The 20,300-nt window shown below is 41.8% G+C and overlaps 1 protein-coding gene across 1 annotated transcript in view; it reads right to left on the bottom strand.

Moving 5' to 3' along the window:
• The window catches only part of astn1 (astrotactin 1), a 2,752,121-nt gene that overhangs the window by 2,451,214 nt on the left and 280,607 nt on the right, over positions 1–20,300 (bottom strand). The gene's annotated exons all lie outside the window — the stretch shown is intronic.

Raw genomic sequence — 20,300 nt, 5'->3', positions numbered from 1 at the left:
ACTGATCTCGTGCCAACATTTGTGCGAGCGGCAGAATTTCTGAGTGAACACTTATCGTGCAAATCTGTCACTACAGGCAATTCTCCCTTTGGAGATACATGTGAACATTTAGACTGCATTTATAGGATCAATGTTATTGAATTAGAGCTTTGACCTTGTAGTTTTATTTGACAAGATCATAAATTGGACAACTGAGCGCAGAGGTCAGTGCACCCAATTTACAGCCCTATGTTATTTTATTAAAATTAATATTGAACACGCCGAACTCTGCACACTGCTAACAAGCAAGGGTTTGCACCCAGGGCACCAATTTATCCTGCATATTTCACATTAGGTCATACAAAACTCTGCTTCATGTATCTTAACTTGCACTGAGTCCTTTTCGCATCACCACTGTGCTTTTTGTCTTACATTGGCTCTGGTTAAGCAATGCCTCATTTTAAAAATTCTCATCCTTATTTTAAAATCCCCGGTGGAGTTTCCCCTCCTCATCTCTGTAATTCAGCTGCCCTAAACCCTCTGAGATCTTTGCACTCTTCCAATACTGACCTCTTCCGTAACGCTGATTTTAATTGCTCCACCATTGGTGGCTATGCCTTCACCTGCCTAGGCTCTCAGCTCTGGAATTCTCTTCCTAAATCTCTCCTTTTCTCTACCTCTAATTTCTCTTTTGCGATGCTTCTGGAAACCAATCACCTTGACCATTCTGGTTTTCAGAAGCTTGCGAAGGCAGCTCAAGTGAAAATGATAGGGTTCATGACACTGGTACACAGACCAAGTCTTGCATGCGGGACCTTAAACCAGACAACATACAGTTCTTTAACATTAAGAAAATTCTCCATCATGACCCGCCCACCAATTAAACTAGAATTTTAGAGGCAACAGGATAATGCTGATCTCTCTCTCAATGAGATTCAAACCCAGGTTCAGTTTTAGTTTTGATTCTGTATTAGGTCTTCTCTTAGGCTAATTCTATTTGTCAGCTTATATTTTGTAAGCCTCACATGTATCATCCACTCTGTTGGCCACTTATCCTTGTAGGTTCACTTTTTTAACTCTGGTACAATATTATCTTGTCACTGCTGAAATGTCTCTGCCAAATTTTGCAGTCATTGGGCAGGGAAGTGATAGGGGTGATGTTATTGATGGGTCCCCGGTGTTACTTGTAAATACTAGAGGATACCCTACAGGATGAAGCCAACAAGAGCCAGGCACTAGATTTAAAAAATCATGACTTCAGGAAAACATCAGCTGACAGATGCAAGATTTGGACAATTTGTTTTATTTTAATGACAGTCAACAAATAAGTTAACTGGAAAACAATGCAATATATATAGTAATCTCCTTGTTACAAATTTTGATTTTAGATTGCAATGGTTTTGATAAGAAAAATGTTTCAGAAACATTTACCACTGATCTACAGCTTAAGAAACAGGAACTTGGCAAACAAAACGTACCCGAGAACAGATTGTCGTTTGAGCATGGCAGTGCTGAATTGAAATAAAAGCTGACAGAATCAGCTATAGATCTCCCTATGTTTTGTCATTTCTGGTGCAAGGAACAGTTGGTACAATGCAGCAGGGACCTCTGCTGCTCTGCAATCATCCTGCAACAATCAGATGATTAAATCTATTCATCCCTGTCAGTTTGGTTTGTTCTGTTGCTGTGTTTGTGTTACACACAAAACTTGCTTTTCGCTTTATTAAAAAAGCTTTAGTTTAGACCGTTTTCCATCCATTCTCAGATAGAAATAGTCAGACAGCATATTTCCTTTGAAGAAGAGTCATACGGACGCAAAACGTTAACTCTGTCTTTCTCTCCACAGATGCTGCTAGACCTGCTGAGTTTTTCCAGCATTTTCTGTTTTTGTTGCAGCATATTTGCTTATTTGCCTTCCTGTAGAAGCTGCATACTTGATCATCCAGCATTATTTTTTTCTTTTATTCTGTCTTTTACCTGGTGAGCTATATTTGTGTTTAGTTCCATGGACAAACAGAAAGCCAGCTGACAGCATTTTATCTATAGCTATCAGCCTATTCCTTCCTCATCCTTCAGCACAAACTCACATCCCAATGGAGGTCATCAGGATAAATCAGGAGCAGGATCTCTGGCTAAATTACCCACACCTTAACAAGAGGGAAACTTGGGCCAATTGCAAAAAATGCTCAATTCCACCTGAATTGACATCCATTTAAAAGGACAATGCAGGGGATGCAATCTCAACCTAGCCATCTATATGTGTGAACACACACACACATATATATATATATATATAAATAATTAGTTTACCTGTATATGCTTACTACTCTCTTCTGTTGCCACCCACCTCTACCCCCATTCCTGCTTTAAGCGAGACAGCCTCAAAGGATGTTAATTCCTTTTGCCCCCAATTTAGTATCTTATCCCTCCACATACATTATGCTTGAGCCCCACAAAGCATTGAATGAAAGCATTACCCAATTGGAGAGCTCACCGATTATTGAAAAATACTAATTTAGAGGCAATTTAAAACAATATGACAAGCTTTACCAATTAGTCATGAGAACCACCCATCACACCCACAACAATACCCCCACCGCCCTCCAACACCTCCCCCATTTTTATTGGCTGCAGTCAGATCTGTTTTGCATCTACTTGATGAACCCTGTGTCTCTTGTCTTATGGGAGGAATATTCAGGTCGTCCACACTACCTTACTCCATCCTTTATAAACTATATATATGGCATTAGCCCAGAACTTCTGATCTCTGGATTGTTGTACCCTGGAAGTATGTCCTAAGATGCGTGATGGGACCCTTCGGAACTCCTGGTGCACTGACTACACAGGAATTGTCTGGGAAGTTTGGACTTCTGATGGGCAAATCCGCTGGGTCTGGAACCCTCTGAAAAAGTCCCCAACTCTGAGTTAGAGTCCAAGACCTTGGAGGATTCTGGCCTGGATAGTTACCCAGGAAATGTTAGAAAGAAAAAAAAATTCTAACTCCTAGGTAACTGTACATAATCACTCACACTGACTACCCCAACTCCCTCTCCCAACCCTCTAACCCACCCCCTTACCTCCTAACCACTCCGCCCCGCAAAGCCCCCAACCCCCATGACTGTCCCATTATCACACTTTGTTTTATAATCATTCCTGTGAAGCGCTTTGGGATGTTTCATTGCATTAAAGATACTGTATAAATATAAGGTGGTGTTGTGTTATGAAGCCTGAGTGAAAACCGATTTTAAAAGTTGCTGGTTGAAGAAGTGTTGCAACAGGAATATAAATTCTTTATTGGGTAGCTGAAAGTTGAGGCGGGGTTAATTGAGAAGATCCAAGGGACTACCCAGTTGGTGCACCGAGATATACCATTCAAAGGAGTAATTAAGAGAAACATTAGGAGCCTATTCCTAGCCTTAACTTGGGAACCATAATTGGTCATAAGTGGCATCCACACAATAGTAGTTTATTCAACTGAGGAAGTTGGAGTGTCGGATTGACTGTAGTTTTGTTGTCTTGCTGTTGCACAGGGAGACATCTGGAAGTCTGCCTTCTGGATTTTGGAATGCGTAATGCTGATTATTCCAGAAAGAAAATGACAGCTCAACATCACTCTGAGCACAGGAAAGCAATGAGTGACTTTCTAAAGCAGTTGCGGGCGAGCAAGCTCAGGATATAGATTTAAATTAATTGTTTGACACTAGTAATATTATCCATGTAGCTTAAACTAATCTATTTGTAAGTTTAGATTTTATCATGAATAGACATTTCTTTTAAAGTCAATACCGATACACAATAACAGTGCTTACAAAAAGTCAATTCCAGGACAGGAGTCTCCATCCAAGATGAAGGTTCAATCATTGCATCTTACCTTACAATCTCAAATCCTTTCCAGTTTTATCAGTACAAGCCACATATACAGTCCCTCTTAACATTTTTCTCACATTCAGATTTCTTTCTCATAATGCAAAGCACAAGCTATCTGACCCAACTTTTATCAGCCACTGCATTCCTTTATGTACTCATTATTGCTAATTCCCAACCCTCTCACCATGCTTTGCGAGCTTTGAAGTTCATTTATGAAATTCTCCTTTGATTGCCTTTCCCCATTTGCTATAATGCTCTTCCAAGGTATATATTTCATTCTATTCTAGTTTCAGTCATATCTTTCTTTGGGCAGTGCAGCCCATTTGTAAGAAAGGCCAACCTCCCCATCTAGCATGTCTGCAAAGGAGTTTGCTTTGGCAGATGCCAAAATTATAGTGAGTTAATTGAATCGTCTGAGCAATATTTTCGTAATACAGTTTCATCCAAGGGATTGTAAAAGCTGGGTAAAAGCTAGAGGAGAACAGACATAATCACTCTTCAAAAAGACATGAGTTGCTGATTTTATGCCCACAAATCTCATTCTGTAGGCTGAAAGAGATTGCAACTGAGTAAGGGAAGCACAGATGATGATAAAAGCCACCATTCCATGGTTGGAGTTTTCTCTATACTTACTACTATGCATTGCACCCTTCAATATGCAATGGAGCAGGGTTGTTTATATCCTCAAATAGGAAGGATAGAAGGTGCATGATGTTTATTTGTAAAGACTGTCTGCCAGAGAATCCTTTCTCTAAAATTGAGGAGATGGAGAGATGACTTAATAGCGGTCTTTAAAATTATGAAGACATTTGATAGGGAAGACATAGAGCCAATGGTTCTGCTTGTGGTGGCATCCAAAACTAGGGTCATTAATATAAGATACTCACTAATAAATCCAATATGGAATTCAAGTAAAATTTCTTTACCCAGACGGTAGTAAGAGTGTGAAACCCACTCCCATTGATAAACTATTGTCCAGAAGATGCAGATTTAAGATGATTCACAAAAGAACTAGGGGAAACATGAGGAAAAGCTTTTTAATGTGGTGACTTGTTCTGAATGCATTGTCTGAGAGAGGGAAAAAAAACAGCTGGACTATAGGAAAAAACAAATGAGGGAGTGTAACTTCCTGGGTTGGTCTTGTAGAGAACCAACCCTTGCTCAAATGCCTGAATAGCCTCTTTTTGCAATGTAACCATTCTATGATTCTATTCCATGCCTTAGAATCAAAGTTATCTCTCAGGTCCAACCCTAATATTATCATCAAACCTGCTGATAAGAGTAGTGTAGTTGTAGTCTGGTGAACCGACCTATACCAAACAGAGGTTGAAAGCCAACTCTATGACACTTCCTTCTACCCTCCACCCCCGGACATCACCTCAGCACCAAACATCAAAGCCATCATTTCCACGACTGGCACTGACCTTACCTCCTCTGGAGACTTCTCCATGACTTCTAATCTCATAGTCCCCGAATGCTGAACAGCCATCTTCTGTCTCCTTTCCAAGATACATAAACAGGACTACCTTAGTAGATCTATCATTCCAGCTTGTCCCTATCCCTCTGAACCAATTTCCTCCTATCTTGACTTTATTTTTTCTCCCATTGTCCATTTTCTTCCCATCTATGTCCATGACTCCTCAGATGTTCTCCATCATTTTAACAGTTTCCAGTGTCGTGGCCCTAACAAGCCCCTTTTCACCATGGACATCCAATTCCCCTAAACCTCCATCCATTACCAGTATGGTCTGAGAGCTCCCTGCTACTCCTTAGAATGGAGGCCCAATCTGTCCCCACCCACCACAAGCCTCCCTCTGCCTGGCTGAACTTGTTCTCACATTGATCAACTTCTCCTTTAACTCTCTTTGTTTCCCTGAAGTGCAAGCTGTTGCTATGGGTACCAGCATGGGTCCCAGCTATGCCTGCCTTTTTGTGGGACACATGGAGCATTCCTTGTTCCAGTCATCCTTGGACTCTCACCCTCACCTCTTTTTCTGATACATTGATGGCTGTATCGGTTCTGTTTTCTGCTCTCACTCAGAACTGTAAAATTTAATCAACTTTGCTTCCAATTTACACCCTTCTCTCATCTTCAACTGGTCCACCTCCAACTCATCCCTTCCCTTTCTTGACCTCCCTGTCTCCAATACTGGGGATAGGCCATCAACTAACATTTGCTTTAATCCCATTGACTCTCACAGCTACTTTGACTACACTTGCTCACACCCTACTTCCAGTAAGTTCTCTATTCCATTCTCCCAGTTTCTCTATCTCTGTTGCATCTGTTCCGATGATGCTACCTTCTATACCAATGCTCCGATGTCTTCCTCAGATTCACCTTCATCGTGGCTGACAGGGCCCTTGATTGTTCCTGTCCCACTTCCCGCATTTCTGCTTTCACTCCTTCACCTCTCAGTCAGAACTGCGACAGGGTTCCCCTTATCTTTACCTTCCACCCATGAGCTTCCATATTCAACTGATTAGCATCTGCCATTTCCGCCGTCCCCAGCGTGATGCCACCACCAAACACAACTTCCTCTGCCTCCCTATTCAGCGTTCCGAAGGGACCACTCCCTCTACAATACCTTCGTCCACTCCTCTATCAAGCCCAGCACACCCTCCCCTTCGCACGTAAGCACATGAGGTGTTAGATCTATCCTTTTACTGCCCCTTTCCCCAAATGTTCCTTCCAAGTGAAGGAGAAATTTACTTGTACTTCTACCAATTTGGTATACACAACCAGTCTGTTCTACAGTGGAGAAACCAAACACACATTGGGCCACCACTTTGAAGAACACCTTCACTCGGTCACCAACATGTCTTCAAGCTTCCAGTTGCCTGTTATTTTAATTCTCCACCTTGCTCTTAGGTTGACCACTCTGACTTTGGCCTCCTGCTGTGTTCCAATGAGTTCGAGGAACAGCACCTCATCTTTTTTTAGGCTCTTTACAGCCTTGTGGACTGAACATTGAGTACAGCTATAATCCCAGCATCACCCCCAACCCCACCACCCTTTTGGTTCTTTTATCTTTGCAGGTTTTGGTTTTACACATTTTTCTCCTGTTTATTGGTTCAGATGGCAGCTGTTCATCATTCTGCCATTCACATCTCCTGTGGTCTGATCTTTTGTTTCTTTACTTAACCCATTACCTCTCCCTTTGGTGCTGCACTAAATCTTTTGTTGTTTAATCTTTCCTGTCTCCCACCCTATCACAGATATTCCCTTGTTCTATTTTCATCATGTCTCATTTCAGTTGCTTGAAACCTATTAAATTTCTGACATTTTGACAGAACCTTAAACATTGGACTGGATGTAGTGGAGGTGACAAGGGTCCTGCCCATCAGCCTGAGAGCTGGCAGAAGCCCCACATCACCTCTTTTAGGGAAGGCCCACCAAATTAACTGCCACTCAGGCACTTAACTGGACAGCGGCAGGTATTTCCTGGGATCAAGGGCCCCAGAGTTGGAAGTCTTGCCTGCTGAAACCAATCAGAGGCTGGCAGCTCTAATGAATGGCAGTGCCACCAGGCAGGCAGTGGCCTCTGCTGCTATGGCACCCAGCTCCTGAGGCCTAGTATCATCGATGGATCCCAGGCCACAAAAAATGGAGGAGGGGCTAGAGGATGGGGTGGAGCCAGATTGGCAGCAAGGGCACACGGGTAGCTCTTAGCGGGCCTCCTCCACCCCACTTCCACGCCAGGTGCCTTGATCAGGCACTTAGTGCCTTTAAATGAGGGTCCCTACCCCCAGGAGGCTGCAAGCAACCGTATGGGTTTGCTTGTGATACTCACTGAATGCAAGCCGCTAACTAACTCTAGCTTAATACCAGCAGCAGTCGATAAGGCCCTTGTTGACATTAATTGGCCAATGAAGGGTCTCAGTTGGCAGACGGGAAGGAAGGCTTTCCACAGGCCTTCCCACCATGACTAGTGCCTGTGCAACTAATAAAAAATAGTCACTTGTTAGTACAGAACTCGAGTATTGCTGAAAAAAGAGACATATTGTTGAAGCTTTTCATTTTGCACACATTGGGACAGATTCGCAACCCACTTCTCATGAAGTATAAATTGTTGGACCTTCTAGATTTGGTATTCTTGTGAATCTGTCCTGATGACTGCAAGGCAAAAAGCTTTAACGGCATGTCTCTTTTTTCGGCAATTAAAAAAAAAATAAGCTTAATTTGAAGTGTCTCCTCAAACTGTTGCAATTATTAAGCTCTCTATTTGCATCTGGGGGCACGGCCAAGTTTGTGGGCAGCACTGGCTTCCAGCACAATGCTCTTTCAACCCAGTGCTAAAGATCATCAAAAATGCATTTATGCTCAAAGTAACTTGTGCTTAATTTTTTTTTTCAATTTTTTTTTTGCTGATTTGACTGGTTTCAGAAGGAAACTTGCAGAAACTCTAGGCCCATGTGCCTTCCCTCACATAAGATATCAGCGTACTTTAAATCGCAGGCTTCTATGTGATTGCCAGTATCAGCTGATAACCAATGTGACAAAAGTAGAATTTGAGATTGGTGAATTGCTCAGACGAGCAAACAAAGTTAAATTTAATCCAAAACATGTTATCATGAGTTTCGTTCTTGTTGCAGTTGTTTTATTGCTGCAGAGGACAGCTTTTTTGTTAGAGCTATCAATTTTGTGTCATTTTCAGAAATTCACATTAAATCATTGATCTGCATCTTTTCAACCCAATTGTAAGGGAAAATGGATGAACAACATTTTGATAGGTGAAAGGCAGTGGAAACGACTCCCAATGATTCAGAGAAATAACATTTAATTGCATGTGTCACAGGCAGAATTTATGTGTTTCATTATTGTCTGTGAAATCAAAGTGTTTTAACGTGAGGTTAGTGTGTATATCCTTCCCCTCATTGGTTGCCCCAACTTAAATAATTTTCAGCAGCAGGTTTTTATGAATTTTAAAAAATAGAGATGATTATTTATTGTCACACACTTGCCCTGGAGGTTTTAACACAATGTCTCACACACACTACCAAACACACAAAGCTGAGATACAGATGAAGAAGGAAACAATACAATTACAAGTTGTAGTTATTTCGTTCTCTTTTGTAGCAGGCGTATAGCTTCTCAGTTGATTTGATACCTTAGTAAGAATGGAGGACTTGAAAATCAAAGGAAGTTCAGTAAGCGGTGATGCTTCTTGTAGTTGAATTTCCAGGAGGCTGGTTTTTAGGTGAACCTGAAGTTAGAACAGGTTGTTGGGGGGGGTGGGGGGGGGGCTCCCTTCTCCCTCTTTCAAGGTATAGCTGTTTTACCTTGACTGTATTGTCTTGCAGCTGGTTCAGTGGCTTTTCAAAATATATTTCTGATGTATCTGATCTGAACAGCTTCTGGCATTATTTTTAAAGAAAACTGGTAACAAACTCAGCTGCCTTAAATCATGTGGCCAATTACAAGTTCAAATTCCTTCTTGAGAAAGGTATTCTGTTGTTTTTCTTCACATCTGTTTTTAGCCTTTCACAGGTTGAGAGGCTTTGAGACAGTAAAGGCCATCTTATTTGAGTGATCTGTTCAATTCAAATTACCTTTTGAATGCCTTTCATGAATAGGACATGAAACATGGTTTATACCACTTACCACAATCCTCAGTTAAGACATGCTGTATGAGTCCAATGTGAGGAAGGGCTGCATAACACAGTGCTCATTTAAACTAAATCCGAACCAACCAATTATAAAAGGTACAGTTTGGAGTTACTGTTGCTAGTCTACACTTACAATCTATATTGTTGTCACAAAAATTGCATTGATCTTTCCGTGAAATCTTGAGAACACTATTACATTTTCAGATTTACTACACCCTTGTGTCTAATATTGTTATTCAACCTATAATTAGATATTGACAGTTTAGAAACATCCCAGACACCTTCTGAATTTCACAAGCTGAATAAAGTAAGATGCGATATGTGCATGTCTCAGGACAATTAGTAGGTTCTGACTTGATCACTTTGTCAATGTCACTGTAAATACTTTGAAAAGGAAATTATTGAGGGCTGTTGATGGTTTTGGGAGTTAATGCACATCTACAGTGCCATGGCGACAAGGATGGTTCCAGATTGCGTTACCAGCCTGCTAAACTGAACGATCTCAGTTGGCATAGTAGTCAGGTTGTTAAAATAGGCCCTCAGGCCACATGGTTAGAGAGTGGGAAAATAAATCAGTCAGGTTTTTATTCCTGCTGTAAAGTGAATACGTGTGTCTGTGCATCAAGCAAGGGTGGAATGGGGCAACAGCTGTGACATCCTCATGCCTGACCGATCTGCCATGGAATCTAGCCTCACACAAAAAAAATTCAGTTGGGTGAAGTGCTGGCAATAGGCTGGCAACCATGGAATTGCACTGCATTATAAGTCAGTGCCTCCAGGAGAGAAAGACAAAAGTGGCCTGCAGGATTCAAATTTGATTGTGCTCTATCAGTTTGTTAGTGGATGAGCATCTGACCTTGAGGTAATACCTCTGCCTCTGACACAGAAGGCTTGAGGCCTCAAGATCCACTCCAAAGGCTTGAGCACATAATCCCAGCTGAAACTTTGGTGCAGTGCTGCATGAGGAAGTGCTGCACTCTCAGAGGTGCCATCTTTCTGATGTGGCACTAAGGACTTGGCTGCCCTCTCAGTTGAATGTAAAAGAGTCCATGGCACTAATTGAAGATGAGCTGGGAACTCTTCCCAGTCTCCTGGCTAATACTCACCTCTCAAGCAACATCACAAGAACAGATGACCTGGTTTTAATCACATTGCTGTCTACGGTGCCTTGCTACGTGCAAATTAAAGCACATTCTTTTTGAACTGGCATGGCAAGTTTTAAGCTGAATTTAAGCTGTTACTTGCTCATCCTGCTTTCTACTCTTAATGTCACCATTAGCACCTCCTTTAGCCAGTACCACCATCATCAACACCCCTTTGACCTTTTGTTTATGACATCTTTTGCAATCTCTCCTTTGCCTCTACCTATCACTGGCCCTCTATCCAGCTTCATCTGTCCCACCCTCCTTATACAGTGTCTATTTCACCACATTTCTACTTCTATTTAGTTCTGAAGAAGAGTCACTGGACTCGAAATGTTAGCTCTGTCTTTCTCCCCACAGATGCTGTCAGACCTGCTGAGTTTTACCAGCAATTTTTGTTTTTGTTTCAGATTTCCAGCATCCACAGTATTTTGTTTTTATGTTAAACTGAATTAACATTGGAGAGATATGGATGGGAAGAGGGAAGATATTTTCAAATATTTCAGACAGATTTCTTCAGTTTATAGCAAAACTTCAATACAGCAATTTCATCTCCCATGGTTTTCTTCAAACCATTTCAGTACTGTACCTCAGTAGTTTGGTTACTGGATCAGGAATCCAGAGGCCAGGGCTAATAAAATACAAGTTCAAATCACACTATTGCAGATTGAGAATTTGAATATATTTTCTGGAAATCAAACACTTGTACCAGTCAAAATGACCATGGAGCTGTCAAATTGATGTGAAACTCCATGGTTGACTGATGCCCATTATCTGGACTAACCTGTCTGCGATTCTTGTCCAATACCAATACAATTTATTCTTAACTGTCTCATAAAGTGGCCTCATAAGCCACCCTGTTGTAAAACAGAATCAAGCTCAATAAAGTACAGGCAATAAATGCTGCCTTGCCATGAATTCCCAAGAATGTAATTTTTTAAAAAAATATTTGAAATGCAAATCAACAACTTATTCGATATCAGCATCAAGACCAACTGCAGCTGGCTGTTACAGGTAACCAAGAGACAATATCAACAGCAAAGCACTCATTCAACCTTGGTAGCAAACTGCAGAAATAGTAATGTTGCTAATAAGACAAGTGATTAGTGATGATCTATAATTTAACTCCTGCATGAGTCAGGTTAGTAGCAAAGCTACAAATCAATGCAAGAGTTGTCAAACATCAGTTATGTACCCTGTCAGTCCTAATTGTGATCAAAGTAGCAGCAGAAAGCAGAGGAGCAGGAGAGATGAGGCTGCTACTCATACAAAGCAATCGCCTTCTACTGACTGCCCCGTCACTTGTAAATGACGTACCATAAAACAAGGAGTAAATATTCAGGTCGAAGAGATACAGGCCAACTGTGGCCTGAAAACTTCATCCTTGGGGAAGACAGCAGCGTAATGCTATATTCACTTGACTAGAATCCAGAGACCCAGCCTAATGCTGTGGGAACATGGGTTCAGATTTCACCACAACAGCTGGTGGAATTTGAATTCAGTTAATAGATCTGGAATATAAAGTTAATCTCAGTGATGACGATCAGGAAGCTATGATCGATTCTTGTAGAAACCCATCTGGTTCACTAATGTCCTTTAGGGAAGGAAATCTGCCATCCTTACCTGGCCTGGCCTACATGTAATTCCAGAACCACAGCAATGTGGTTGACGCTTAACTGCGTTCTGAAAGGGTAATTAGGGATGAGCAACAAATGCTGATCTTTCCAGCAAAATCCATATCCCATGAAAGGATCATTTTTAAAAAGGTGGCATAGAGTGCCAGTGTCCCTGAAGTCTGAACTATACTATCAAGAAGATGCAAAAAAAAAATGGTGATGGAAAAAAAGCCAAGCTAAATGATTGGAATGGAAGACATACAGCATCATGTTGTGTTCAACCAATAGGACTACAAGATCCCTGCAGGCAATACCTCACAGGGAAGAACATGATGTAATTGTCTCTATGATACAAGTTCAATGTGTATGAATGAATGAATTGATACACTACAGGAACCTGCAGCATAAAGTCGCTGAGCACTAGCATACATAGAGAGAAGATAAAATGATAAATTAAAAGCCATGATAATCTTTTCATTCCAGTAGTGCTCATGTACAATTTTAAAAATGCAGAAAGGATCCTTGTGACTAGTTGTAGTTCAGGTAGCGCACTTACTACAAACATACTGTATGCAACCTGTATGCGATTGCACATGTTATAGCAATGTTGCTGCCACTCTGGTTGTTTCAGACCAAGTTTGCAGACAATGCTGGAGTACAGTCTGAAACTGTTTGTCGCTATTATTACGTGAAACTCATTTCACACGGGGGAAGAGAGCAAGCTCGACACTTTTGATCTGAAAATGCTCAATGAAATTGGCTCCCAGAAAGGGGGAGAGACACACAACTATGAAGAGTTATGTTTCTCTGCAGCAATGGTGTTTACTAAGAGTACAGTAAGCCTACTTTGCTTTAGAAGGATACAGCCAGTCTTCCTTGCCTCTCTAACCCCCACCACCCCGCACCCCGCAATCTCTTCTACATCAATGGAATCGCTATAACTGCAAATATATTGCACCATGTATGCCACAGCTCATTTTCTCTTGGCAATCTTTTAATGGTTAAATGCTATTCTTTCATGTTCCAGGAGGCCAGGAATGACTGGACAGGCAAAACAATGTCACTCACAAGGTCATTTTTTTACACAGAAAAGTTCCCATATTGAGAGGAGCAGAATCATCTAATTGTCTTTAGGAGAGCGTATTTCACCTGCAAATGGTAATGCAGCACAAAATTGGGGAATGAATTCAAGTAATTGGAGAAGCAAACCCATTAGAGATTTTGATAGTTTGCCACCATTTCTAAAAAACCTAGTGATGGAGTCTGCACATCCATTGCAGTAGAGAATGCTGGCACAGATTATGAGTGCACAGAAGTCACTCATCTCCATGGGTCGCAGTCTGATTGGAAATAGGTGCTATGAAGGATTGCTTAAGCCAAATATACGACACATGAGGTCAACTGACTAGGCCCATGGAGCACAAGATCTCCCAGATGTACGCTGCCATGGTTAACAATGCATTCAAAACCTCAAGGTCTAACTATAGTAAGTACAAGTGTAGCAACTGCATACTGCATGCATTAGTGGGTAAAAACCTGAAAAGGATTACTCCAACTCTCTTTGTAGGGCTGGGGGAAGCTGGGGTGGTGAGGGTGGGGGTTAATGTGGGTTGGGGGGGTAGGAGGAGGGGAGAAACAGAATAAAAGGATGTTAAGTAGATGCAAGAGCTTTTTCAATCACAAAGATGAGTCCGAGAACAGGTTGAATCTTCTGATCTCTAGTTTGTAGAGCAATGCCCTTGCACAGGGTGTCAAAATTGGTACTTTTGCCAGCAAGTCTACTGTGCAGCCATATAACCCTAAAAGGTTCTGAAGAGTTCTGTAGAAGAGTCATATGGACTTGAAACGTTAACTCTCTTCCTCTCTCCACAGATGCTGCCAGACCTGCTGAGTTTTTCCAGCACTTTATGTTTATATTTCAGATCTCCAGCATTCACAGTATTTTGTTTTTATCATAACTCTAAAAGGATACTTGGCTCACACACTTCCAAAAATTGGCAGGAGAGGGCAATTGATCAGGCCAGGATTACAACTGCTACATGGTTTTCTAGATTGCGTACACGTGGAGTCAGCAGGCACCCATCTGACAGCCCTCAGTCTGCAGCAAATATGGCAGCATCTGCAGGCACACCTTCTGGCTGAAAAAACCTATAAAGTAGAGGTAGAGCTAGAGTGGTACCCATTATGGAGAACACAGGCTGACCATTGACATTAAAAGTATTGTACCTTAAGCACTTGGTTTGCCTCCTCATGAACAGACATGACCACCTTGCAGTTCCTCAATCGTCTCTGTGCATGAGGCACTGCCCATTGTTTTGCCAATGACAAGTAAGCGCTGAACCTCATGGGAAGCAGTATTGCTAGCTTCTTACAAGTAGCAAAAATAGTGCAATACAACAGGGATGTTTCATGTGATAACTCTCAGCCATTAGTTCCAGTGTGGGACAATACATCTCATCGAAGTTGCTGAGCAACTCCAGAATCACAAGGCATAAGTAGAAGGGACAATCATTGACCCTGCCTCACCCCCTCATTTCAACCATGATACTGTTGGAGTTTAACAAAGAGTCTAGCTATGGTCTGCTGCTTGAGATTGACGAGCTGGAACAACTCATATCCACGTCCCTATTAGTTGTGTTCCTCTCCTGAGAGCTGATGCTAATTTTCTCCTGTTGATCACTGCCCCTCTCAATTTTGATAATTATAGAGCACACAAACACATTCTCTGCAGCATGCTGCAATGCACTTACTTCCCTCCCCCAAGTAAGCTAGGCAACAGGAGCATTGTTTCAAGCCTTAAAAGAACCTGATAATTGAGCACTCTGATTTTGGCAAGGAGCCACATTACTGCTGGTTAATTGTCAGCCAAGGTCAGAGGATATTGGAAATGCCTAGCCCCCAGAACGAAAGAACAGTGAAAACTGGGAAATGAGAGTCCTGGTCCAAACTGGTTTCTTTTCTTGGGGGTCGGAGGGCTCCCCCATCTAATCTCCCTGGAACTAATCTTAAATATTAGAATATCACATGGGTGTGAGAGTCCCCAGGATGCTTGCACTAAAGTGTAGGATGCTCAGGTTAACATTACACAATCTGCACAGACAGAAGCATATCATTTTTTTTGTGTCTGTCACAGCTTGAACTGAGGTACAAGGCTCTGCACTCTTGGGGAAATTGTCAGGATCAAAGAGATTTTGCTTCCTGAATCTGTGCTGCTGCAGTCTGGTGTCAAAGTGCACAGAGCAGAGTGGGTAGCATAGCTAGAGGAGTTGACCAAATAGTCAAGCCTGTCTCATGGTCTGTTTTCTTTAAAAAAAACCCACAATTTGCCTTCATATAACGCCTTTAATCTAGGTAGGTAACCCATGGTGCTTAAAAATTGAGGAACAAATAAGCCATTCCTGAAAAGTAGATGAGTATATTGTTCTGACTAAAGCCAACAAGAACAATCCATGGTGCCGATAAAGAAAGTTAATAATGCTGTCAATTTTACAATCAAAGCAGCGAGAATTGGCCAGGCCCACTGTAAACTACACGCAGTCAATCAATTGGCACTGCTTAAACTATCTCCTTGGTGAGCCAGAATTGTCTTAGGCAGGATTCCTTGAACACTTGCAGATGGGTTAATCTGAGTTTGTAAATTCTATCCAGAGGCAAGGCCAGATCTCAGCTTTCCTCTTTTATTCATGGTCCATAACAGGTTCACTCTTGCAACTATATAGTGCTATGTCAACTATTCCAAGAGAAAGCTCATCATACTCCAGTCCAAATATAGCTCATTCTATAGATAGCATTTTATCAGAGCCAAAATCACCCCTTAATTAATTTTAATTAGGCCAATCATTGAAAATGCCTGAGCTGGTACTTTTATCCCATTACTGAGAATACGTTAAAACTGCATTTAACTGATATGACTTTCTGTTAACAGATATATTTCATGCTAGGTCTGTTATTTTCCACTTGGAACATGGTCCCCACAGTTATTAACACAAGGTCCTTCAGGCCATTGCAACTGCTTGCATCACCACTCTCTCAGGTCCAGAATCACCTATCACCATAACCAACTATTATATCATTACCAATTCACAACTGAACGAGCCATCACACCAGGCTGACAAAAATACTTCAGTGTGTGAATAGGCCTTCTAGGAGCCTATGAATACATTAATATGTGAACAGCTCTGCTAGTAGTCTACAAATATACTGGTCTGCAAAATTCCTTGAATACATCAGTCTAATGCATACACTAGCGCACCAATGGTTTGCCATTAAGTTCAGAGACATAACTGTGTTGGCACTATTTCCAAATTCTTTCATGTATCAATAGCCCTGCATTTATGATGCATTCAAATGTAATTAACTCTATTATTAGCTTTGTAAGCACCTTGGTTTGTGAATCGTTTGGGCAATTTGAAACATTGACGTACATGGTGACTAGAGAAATCATTCTCTAAGTTTTGTGTATGCAGCAAATATTGATAAGCATGCACATGACAGAGGGAGAAGAAAAGAGAGGACTGTTAGATCATATTCCATAAAGTGTAATACTTCAGAGTTTTTCTAAGCTTTGTATGTGTATATATGTATATATATATATATACTTTAAACAAGAGCTTCATAAATAAAATGTGCTAATATCACTTTTGTCTCCTTTACAGCTAATTTTGGGTAGGTTAACTGTAGAAAAATGGTATTGAATATAACATTGGCCGGGATTTTCCGACCCCATCTTGATGGGATCTGCTGTGGGAGATTCAGGGGCCCAGCCAAAAGCCCACTGATTTTTGGCGGGAATGGGCAATCATGGTGGAAGGTGGGAAAATCCACCTATTATCTCAATTCCGCTGCTAGGGTGTTCACATGTGCTATGCATAATCCATAGGAATAATGACTCATGGAAATATGAAAATTACGTTATTTTGCATGTTGAATACGAAGAAATTGTGGAAGAGATTGTACTGGATGGAAAATTAAGGCATGTCACACTTTGATATTTGACTTAGGAATTATGCCTGTGGAAAGAGATAGAAATTAAGGAAAATTAAGTTTTACATTCATTTTATAAGTAATGTCATCTTACATCAAAATATATTCCCCTTTCTGCTTTCTTTTCCCTCCCTTAAATCTCCAAATGTACTTAGGAAAATTAAGCATAATCCATTGGAGAAGTAGATATCGGTCATAATAGGAATAACCAATTGCAGTCTCTTGATTTGCCTGCAATCTGTAACTCACTTGCCAATATCTCCTATTGTATATCCAGCAGACCTCCTGTGGCATTGCTCATAGGGAATTGGAAGGTACACAGGGCAGGATTTTACATTGCACCAGAGTTCCCATACCCCCTTCCCCCCTGCAGTGAAAAAGTAGATGGTGAGTTCGGCCCTACTCTGGCATGTTGGCCCGTGGCTATTTAACGCTTGGCTTAAGACAAGATGACTGCCCCCATCCGGGGAGTTACGTTCCTTCTCCGAGAGCTGCAGACCAATCAAATGGCTAGGAGCGCACTGTTCCAAGCAGGAACAGTTGGCACTACTGGGACTGCATCCAGTTCCCGATGGTGATCATCGCTGGAGCCAGATAGGGTTTTTTTTGGCAAGGCCAAGCTAGGAAGCCCTGGAGAGGAGCCAAAGAGGATGGGGGGGTGGGGGGGGGGGGGGGGGGGGGGGGCAGCAGTGGGGAGGGGGAAGACCTTAAGGGGGCAGGATGAGTTTAAGGGGGTAAAGAAGATAACGCCCCAAACCCCTTCCCACCAATAGTCCAAGCAGTGAATGTGGCCACGTAAGGGCTTCAATTGGCCCAAAGGTGGGTGGACCACCTGACACCTCCTCTGTTGCGGGTAAAATAGCAGTGGTTAGGCACCAGAAATAAAACCAAAACATTACACCCAATTTTATGCCACCCCACTCGGCTGCTAACCCACTCCTCATGGAGAGTAATATTCTGCCAACTCTTTTTGAAAGGTATTATGCCTTCTCACAATGTTTCACTGGGACCACTTAAGTTATGCTCACAAAATAGGTCAAATTGTGCTTTTATTTCTCTTATTTTGAGGGGTAAATGGTACAATTTTTCCATTAAGATTTTTAATAGGTGGCCTCTATTAGATAACATTTGGTTCCAGGTGGAATTGGTCCTGGAGGAACAAAAAATCAAAACTGTCAAATTTTCTGCACCAGTCTTTTTTTCTATTGGTGTCAATGTGTTGCAAGTTTTTTTTCTCTATCTGCATGGCTCTTCATGGTTTTGTGGAGATTCTTTTTCTCAGATTTGTGTTTTCAAGACTTTCTTGCATTATTTGTCCTCTCTGCCATTTTTTATGTAATGCTTTTAAAAATCAGGATGCATGGCAAAATCATATGCAACACATTGAAGGTAACAGGATCAGACAGGAAGACCCTATTTGGGAAGTGATGGACTACATATGAGAGAGAGAGAGAGAAAGAGAGACAGTGGGAGGTGACTGATAGAACTAAGGCTGGAAAGGGGTAAAATGCTGGGGTCAGAATTAATGCATGATGGATAAATGCAGATGACAAGAGCCTGAGAGGAGATCATGGGGAGTAACTGCTGTCTGACAATATTCATGAGAGCTGGGCTTTGGGGCACTTGGCAATACCCAGTGAAGGTGGATCTCGTAGTGCACTGAGAAAAAAGAAGAGAGCATTTATGCCATTTGACAGGTAGGTGTGGAAAATGATGTGGTGTGGCATCTGTCAGTACTATCTACTGGGGTTTGGATCACTGGGGGGGCTGGTGGGAGAGCAGTGAGTGCTGAAGTTAAAAGATCACTTCATTTTAGCCTCGGGTCTGAGAAGCACTGTGTTCATTAAGTGATGGAAGTCTGTCACCACTGGGAGACAGTATATTTCTGGAATAGAGACGCACCTCAGGGAAACCCTGGAATTTACAGTTAATGGAGATGGAATGTTGCTAGAGTCCAGAAACATGGGAAAGGGCAGGCAGCACCTCAGTGGGAAAACCATGGAAGGTTACAGTGACGAATGCGGCAGTAATAATGTTCCTTGTGTTCGTCTCGAGGCCTCAATGTTTTCTAGGAAACTAGGAATACAGAAAACTAAAATAACCATTTTCTTTTGGCTTCACTTGTTTTAATGGACCTCCTAAGTTCTATTAGTAATGACAGCAAATTTAAAGGCAGTGACATTACCTCCTCCCAGTCTACACTGGTCAAAAACACAAATGGCTGAATTTTACCAGGACAGCTAACATCCCACTGCCAAGGCTGAAAATGTGAGGCAACCCAGCTTCGATGGACAGCGGGGACTTGGAGAGGCATCTTCCCAGACTGGTGGTTTGTCTGCCATCTTTCCGCAGGCAAAATGGCATGGCGGTGGGAAGGCATCAGGCATGCTACATGACGCCCTCCCATACCATTTTACCAGCCTTTCCAACCACCCAGCCTGTTAGCAACAGCCTGATAAAATTCCAGCCAAAGTCTCTATCCCACCATCTCCTTTCTACTACCAGAGAAGTATTACACCATTCCAAAAAGTTACAGCAGCTGGTGTGAGAAATGGGACAAGTGCGTTGATCTGCATGGAATGGGTCTTTTGAGATTAGCCTTGGAATCACAATTCAGTTGAGGCATCTCTGGTCTGTATCTAAACCACTGGATACCAAATGTGAAATGAGAAAACATTGTCACCCTAAGGGAAGCAAAAAAGTATTCAATTTCCTGACATTAATATCAGAAAGATTTAGAGGATTTGTTTTAAAATTACTGAAAGAAAATGCTGAGTAACAAGACAGACACAAAGTCTGACAGCTCACATTCCTGAAAGCTCCCACACCACAATCAATTCCACAAGGCTTTGCTGGGTTGTTCACCTCCTCTCTTTTCTTGGCAGGTTTCACCCCCTTGCTGTTTTCACATGAATCCAGCAGGGAATGCAACAAATGCCACAGGCTGCCATTAGACAAGCAGTCTTATGGTTTGTGTTTGACAGAGAATTAATTTAATGCAAAAGCCAAGAAAAGAGAGAATTAAACAGCCTTCTGCGTTGGTAAATGAATTTGCATTAAATGCAGCGAGCAAGTCGAGCACAGAAATGGAGCAAACCTTTCCCTT

This window comes from Carcharodon carcharias, chromosome 16 (genome assembly GCF_017639515.1).
Source record: "Carcharodon carcharias isolate sCarCar2 chromosome 16, sCarCar2.pri, whole genome shotgun sequence".
Classification (NCBI taxonomy): domain Eukaryota; kingdom Metazoa; phylum Chordata; class Chondrichthyes; order Lamniformes; family Lamnidae; genus Carcharodon; species Carcharodon carcharias.
This window is presented reverse-complemented; position numbering and strand designations above follow the sequence as displayed.